The sequence below is a fragment of the Leguminivora glycinivorella genome, chromosome 13 (assembly GCF_023078275.1).
Source record: "Leguminivora glycinivorella isolate SPB_JAAS2020 chromosome 13, LegGlyc_1.1, whole genome shotgun sequence".
Taxonomy (NCBI): Eukaryota; Metazoa; Arthropoda; class Insecta; order Lepidoptera; family Tortricidae; genus Leguminivora; species Leguminivora glycinivorella.
In genome coordinates, this window is record NC_062983.1 from 21,793,309 (window position 1) to 21,800,950 (window position 7,642).

Consider the following 7,642-nt stretch of genomic DNA (forward strand, 5'->3'; position numbering starts at 1 on the left):
TTACTTTGTTGTTCAGTAACGTTGAGCATGAGCTGGTAGTGTAGATCAGTGAGTCCTCAGTACACTGAAAGGAAATAGTCAGACATTAGAAATTTTCATATATTATAGAATAAGAAAAGGGTTTTGTTTTAGAGTTAGGTTCTGCCAAATAGGGTTCAATATTATTTCATTTATCTACTCACGGGGGCGCGTCCCTTAATTTTGGAACTAAGACACGCCCGTGAGAAATATTGTGTCAGAAAATACAAAGTATACAGCAAAATTTACAAAAAAAAAAAAAAAAATATTAAAAAGTTTGAGAACCTCTGCCTTGCAGTTCATAACTACATGAGTTAGTACATAAATAAGTTAGTAAGAAGTTTGCTTAGCCAATAAAATGAGGATGAGTCAGTTAAGTTTGATTTTTACCCGGTAGCTCATGCCTCGCCGTCTTGCATACTTCGCTTAAATTTTCTAGATATAATATTAAGGCCATGAGCTGCTCACTTTTAAAATTTAATAATTAGAATGTGTTATTATAATATAACATAGTACCTTTCATCTATATGAAGACAGTAGATATATGAAAGAAGGACCGGGCTGAAGCGGTGACTCCCGAGTAAAACTGAAATTGAAGATATGAAGGGGTTAGTTAAAATAGGGGATTAATTTTAGAAAACTTAGTTATAAGTATCACTAAGATCGCATATTTTCTATCTAGGGCATTCATGGTTCAGAAAAAAAAAAGGAACGACCATATCCATTTTTCTAAGTAATGTAAAATTTCCTGCCGAGTCGTTTTACTCACTAAGTAGGGTTAATTAAGTTAAAAAGTAGCTTTTTAGTGGCAATGATATTTGTACTTACTTGACGATAGTGCAAAGACGGAGTACAGTCCATAAAGGACACACCGACAAATTCCTCGGTCAACCTGCATGTTGCCGACAGCTAGTTGAGGTTCTTCGAGGATGGTTATTCATTTCATATACTGAAAATTGATACATACATTGTTTAAACTCATTGTAAAACGAATAATAGTTATGCTAAGTCTGGATTTTTAGTCTACATAATTTTATTTAAGTATCAGACGTCAAGTTTTATCTTTGAAAAATACAAAATTAAAGTTTGGACAAGATTCAATGCCTATTTTTAAATGCCATGACATTCGTTTGAGGTCCTACAAATATTATTTTCCATAGCCCATAAGCTTGAGAAATTTTATTGATTGGAACGGAAACAACATTACAAGTTCCAAGTACAGTTAGGAGACCTAGGTCAAGTAAATTAGTCAAAGATATAATTTTAATGCTTACCGTTTAACCAAGGTATGTTCAGTTTCTGTGGGTATTGTTTTCCATGGAATTTGTGGCAGATGTGTGGAGGTGTCGGGCATTGTGAGTTCCAATTAGATGTTGACTGAAAAATCAAACAACCATATAAACCTCATTGAAAGTAACAAATCTATTTTGACAGTTAGGCCTATTTCACGTACATTTAGATCCTCTTAGGGAATGTGAAAGTCAGAAAGTAACGTGGGAAATTTACTAATCATTAACTTATCTGACGACAGAACAATGAAATAAGCAACATTTCACCATATATATTCGGTCTAGTCGTTGTAGTTCGCAAGTATGTTCTGCTGGGTTTCGAAAACGACGACTTGTTTGAAAACACATCAAATAATAAAACAAAAGCTTACCTTTCATGCAAAACTGCTTTTGAAGTAGGCAATTAGTTCACTTTATCAATTGAGGCATAGCCCGATAAGACATCCTTTGCATGGGCTGTTTGCTCATTAGATCATGAGTATGAGCACTAAATTCTTCTATTATCTTGATGAGAAACACAACAAAACACATGTCCATTGCATTCACGTTTTTTTTTCCCAACAATAATGTCATATCAATTTCGTAGCCTCACTTTCGCTAACGGAAAATTACATTGCAATTGCAGTTCAGAGTTCAATTTGATAAAACAGGCTCACTTTGTCGACAAAATTATTTAGAAGTAACGCGTGTTTAGGGCAAATAATGTTTTGTTTGCATTTTCTTAGTTTGCTAAATGACAAAATGGCGAATATGGACGGTTCATGACCGGCGTCGGCGCAGAATTGCCTGTCGTATTGTTTAAGCAGATTAAAATAAAGCGAATATTTAAATAATTCTAGTTGTAGATCACGTAATTAATAATGAGCTAAAGAAAACAAAAACGGATCTGCCATTTTTTCGCGAACAAGCGGATTAGCGGTAAGCATGACATAGATTAGAGAAAATAATTTAACCACAGATAACATATATCTTCGCCAAAAGGTGTTCTATCGGTGACATTACACAAACTATCATTGTTTTTAAGTTGGTACGCTTGATCGGTCATACAATTTTCGACAAAAGATATTCAGTAATTCAGTAATTTATTGTCCGGTGTTGTCATTTACAAAACTTTACTTCATTTTTCTCTACTTCATTATAGTAAAATTAATACAATAGATGTATTTAAATACAAAAGATTTTGTTAATTTAATTTTCTATTGCTTAAATCACATCAAACTATTCAAGTTGTGTAGATTTTGAACGGTATTTTGTAAATAGGGCCTAACACATGTCCCCTTACAAGTGCGGTCCGACCGTCTGTTAGATCCTTAAAGAATCTTACAATATATTTTTAATGTGGTCACACTTTTGTAAACCGATGCGCACACGCGATTTCCTACGCATTGACAAATTTACACGATAGTTTTCGTTCGATTTCATTAAATTATGAAAAAAAAAAAAAAAACAATTAAATTATATTTCTAATAACTAGTCAAATATTTGAACATTATGATAGACTAAATTTATGATATCAAATAATTGTTTTGTTGATTTAATGTTTGTGACTACTAAAAAACACCTTAGTGTGTTTACAATGAAAATACGCCCATGAGGACAATTGTAAAAGAAAAAAAAAACGGTTCAGGATGACAATATTGACAGTGACAGTTCCTTACGAAAAAAAATCTGAGCGCGAAGTTATTAAATTTTATTTAAGAAAACCGATTTCACTGAAATTATAGTGTTATGTAGCTTCAAATAATTAGTGTAATTGATAGTGTAGGAGCATGTGTGATTTTTAGTGACGTCTTATTATCACACGTAGAGAAATGTGAGGGTTTAACTACGTTTTGAAACGAAGAGCTCTGTTAGTGAAAACATAGTAATTTCAATTAGTTTTAGGCTATAATTAGTCAGTTAAAAAAGGTGTTAGTGCAACAGTGCATGACTTGAGTACATGGAAATAGAGTTAACAACAAATTGGACGCGACAAACATGAAGTGAACATTGAAATATTTCGTGCGACGTTAGAGTTGACGTATCCGACTTGTTTGATGTAAATGAACGGAGAGGCAAGAGTTTTTGAGCCTGGTCTCATACCTGCTCATAGGACCAACGTGTTACTGAAGATTTTCAATATGATTATGTTGTTAGTGGTGCCATATTATGCCACACTAAACAGAAGAATGGAACAGAAAATGCCGATCAAGAAAAATACATATATGTAAGTGTTCAAAACCCCAGTTAATTTACCCTATTCTAGTTTTATTGAGCAAACAAGACGGAGTTTTATAGTCTGCAGTAATTTTTGAGTTAGAAAAATTAAAGTCACTTAGCGATCAGACATCATACTTGAGGAAAAAAAAAAAATAATAATAATAATTGTAGGTGAACGTAAATGAGACGTACGTCTCATATGGTTAAAGTACCTAGATGGTCCTGCAACCTTAGTTGGCATATTTTTTGGAAAATATTTTAACGCTTGTGATTTTTATTTTATCTTTCCCTCTGTTTATTGGAAGTCTTTAACTTAACTTTAGTTTTAACCTAAGATAGATTCTTACCACAGCAGTGTTCTGTCATTGAACATAGTGGATCAGCGAGGACGGTGGAGACATGCGGTGAAAACTTCAGTGTGTGTTTAAGTGCATGCTTAGTAATGCTAGTGAAATAACAAGTGTTTATGATATTCGATTTATGCAATATTTTATTTTTTGACCAATGATTGGACAAATAAGGACTAGCCAACTTTAGAGTTGAAGAAATATTCATTGGTTTCAAGTTACTTGCTGTGTTCAAAAATAAGTAACTGGATCTTTTGCGGTTATGCTGATTGTGATCAAGTGTGCAACGTGTCTTCGGAAGAGGTTTCATGGTGTCCTGGGTTATGACACCGACTGAGAAGAGAATAGTTTGGAAAATTTTGAAATATTACCAGGAGGCCAGCAGGATCTAAACATCATCATTAGCTACTCAAGAACTCATCATAGAACTAGCCAAGTATGAAAAGAAAAAAAAGGAAGAGAGACACTTTAACCAAGTTCCTCAGCCCATTGTCATGTTTGTTAACAATTTGCAAAGTTTGCTGCAGCTGCAAATGTAATGAAGAAGGAATAAATTGCCCAAGGTTACAAAAGACTTTCGGGGCATGTTATACAATATTGAAGACATAGAATAGGACAATACAAGTTTTAAGCTCGTTTCAAGAAAAATTCATTATTTTGTTATATTATTATCCAATCAAATAAAAGTATTTTGAACCTACTTATGACATCATTTTGTATTTTATCATAAGGCAATTAAAACCAAAATAAAATTTTGCAGATAGTTTGAAAAAAAAAGGGAATATATTTTATCAAAATCACATCAAATTTGATGTTACATTATATTTTACAAAAAAAATATCAAAACCATATCAAAATTAAGGATACATCATATTTTGCGGGAAAAAATTGAAAATATGAAAACCACTTCAAAACTGCAATTATTTTTTTTGCAAAATTGTATTATGCGTTTATTATGAACATTACATGATGTGTAATGTAAATTTTATGAATACATTGGTTACAAGTCAATGACCTTTTAGTAAAGAGTTTTCTTTAATTGCGGCATACTTATGTGGAACATTATTATATTTTCTTTCTTATCATCATCATCATTATCATTATTTGAAATACGTTATGAATTCTTGTAAATTTTATTGAGATTCAGTGTTATTATTATAAGGGTGGTAGAAGTCAAAATTTTGTCTGAAATTAATTTTATTTCTATAGTGATCTATGTGGTAAAGGGCTTTATTGGCTAGCACATCGTATAGTTTCTCTGTCACTTAGTAGTTTCGTCCCTAGGATTATAAAATGGTGTATGGTGGATGTAAATTTATAATACGGATTTTTTTATTATCTAGATAAAGAAGTCGGTTCATTATATGGACAACAATTTTTTTTAAAAATCTTTATTTTGTAAGAAGAATGTATTGGATATACATTGTATGGTTAGATTATTTTAATATAACAATAACTGGACATCATAGTAGCTAGTCTGTCTGGGGTAGACGTTAGGAAAATCGAGATCGGTGGATAAGCTATTTTTCATTTTAGTTATTACAGTTAGCAGTGATATTTATTATTTATGCGTTATCATTTATTACATTATATAGGGTGGTATACTGTACGATATCGGTAATCACCAGTGCAAATCCTCGTTTCTAAGCATAACGATTTTATCAGACAAAGGTTAGAGTAGGGAGGGCCACTAATTTTTTAGCTGACTGTACTTACTTTTATTAAATTTTTGCATTTTATGCTATCAATTTTGCATTATGAACTGCAGAAAAAAAAAAAACAAAGACAGGAAAATTGAAAGTAGGGTAGTGTCCTTACAGTAATTGACTCTAATTAAAATGTGAACATAAAATGTAACATTTTCTTCGTACGAACATTTTATTTTTAGTATGTGCATCAAACAATTTTCACACATTGTCAAATTTCTTGCGGTTAATAAATACTTTGTAAAAATGAAATATAGACGTATAAAATGAAACCTATCATAAATAAATTGAAATTTTCTTTGCCTTCGAGTCAGGGTAGAGTGGAGTAAAATGGGATACGTAAATTTTTGAAGTTATTATAGAATTTTATTTTCATTTTTATTATTTATTTTGATTACTTTTAAAAGCGTTGGCTTTCTGTAAACAATCGAATGAAAGCGTAATTGAGGAGGAATGAACGAGTGTATGTGTATTGTGTATAAGTTAGAGGTGATGAATGCTTATAGATGTATGTTTGATAGATTGAGTGGCTGGATATGACGGATGTAAGATATGAAAGTGTGTCTCGAATGTTTTATTTTATGGAATGAGTGGATTGATACAGACAGACAGCGCTGGAAAGTGATCAAAACTAGTTTGGTCGGAATTTGCGGGGAACAAACAAGGGGGGGAATTTTGGGAACACATTAGTCATAAAATTCTTATTGGTTAGGTTAAAATCCAATGGATTCGACCCATTTCAAGGGTAGTTTTTTGTGACTACTACTACACAAGGTAATAAGACCCATACGAAAAACACACACCTCATCTTGAATGGGATGTATTTGACAATCGACATATTTAAGGGCCGATATCGTCTAGTGAGAACGAGGCTCTTTTCAATATTTGGTTCCTTGTTATGTGTTCAAATATGTGAAGTTTAGTATCATCAAATCATTTCTTCATTTGATCATGATATGGTACCGAGTTGAGGTACATGCTTATGTCATTTAAGGTTTGTTTTATAAAAAAAAAAAAACACATCCAAACAGATCTTAAGTCAGTATATTTTATTCAAGTATGAGACATGCGCCAAAACATGTGGCTGGAGTGATTAGGTAGAGGAATTGGTTTGGGTTCCGACAATGGAGATTGAAGGCTCTGGACTTATAATGAGAGCTCTAAAGGTTTCTTCGTAATTGCGTGGAAAGTTATTGTGAACTCGTTGAAATTATTACGATAATTATTCCGGTCCAACAGTGTGGATGGAATGAATATTCGCCGCGACCGGGGAACGAGCTAGCAAGAACGGGTTAATAGGACCTATCAGATTCACAACCTGGTATCCCTGGCGATGCGTGGACTCTGAGAAAGGGGTTATCATGGTTCATTGTCGAAATTCTGATGAGCTAATTTCAAAACTGAGTCGCTAGCAGTTGCATAGTATTGGAATACACACCACACGATTAGAAATGGAGGGATATTTCCGACTGATCTAGAAATATTTTTCTTTTATTCTTTTATTCAATTTATTGCTTCTTTTGCTAAATAAGATTAGATTTTTTTACAAACCACTTTGTATTCTGTAAAATAAATCTAATCTGGGGGCGAGTTGTAACAGAACAAGCGTCTAAGACGAGGAAAATGACTCGTTATTACATATAAAACTTACGGCGAATCAACTTTTCCTTGACCAACTTTTTGGTGCATATTTCCTTCGGGATTTCATTGAATATTTTAACAAATAATATCTTTGATGGTTAATCACATGTTTAGTTACGTCATCACTGATAAAATTCACTATTGTTTAATGTAAAACAGGTTGGAAAAACGTATTTATCAACAAACTACGTTCACATGGACGGAATACTGACACTGACAGTTGTCAGCTGCGTAACGTTCCGATATTATGTCTTGGTTCCAATTACAAGTCAGAGAGGTAATAATCAGTGATATTGACTATTATACTTTCTGAATATATCATTCAATGTAACAATTAGGAACAAATGTGATCTTTCTTTACGAAGTCACTTACTAAATTGATTTAAACAATCTTTCACAAAATAATATTTACGTAAAAATATTTGCGAATCGCTCCACTATT

General features: G+C 32.5%; 1 long non-coding RNA gene across 1 annotated transcript; it reads right to left on the reverse strand.

Moving 5' to 3' along the window:
* Positions 1-333: 333 nt before the first annotated feature.
* On the reverse strand, positions 334-1,740 carry LOC125232850. Its single transcript, XR_007177797.1, has 3 exons — positions 1,679-1,740; positions 847-967; positions 334-604 (listed from the first exon to the last, which is right to left on the reverse strand). It is a non-coding gene; the product is annotated as an uncharacterized LOC125232850 (long non-coding RNA).
* Positions 1,741-7,642: the final 5,902 nt, after the last annotated feature.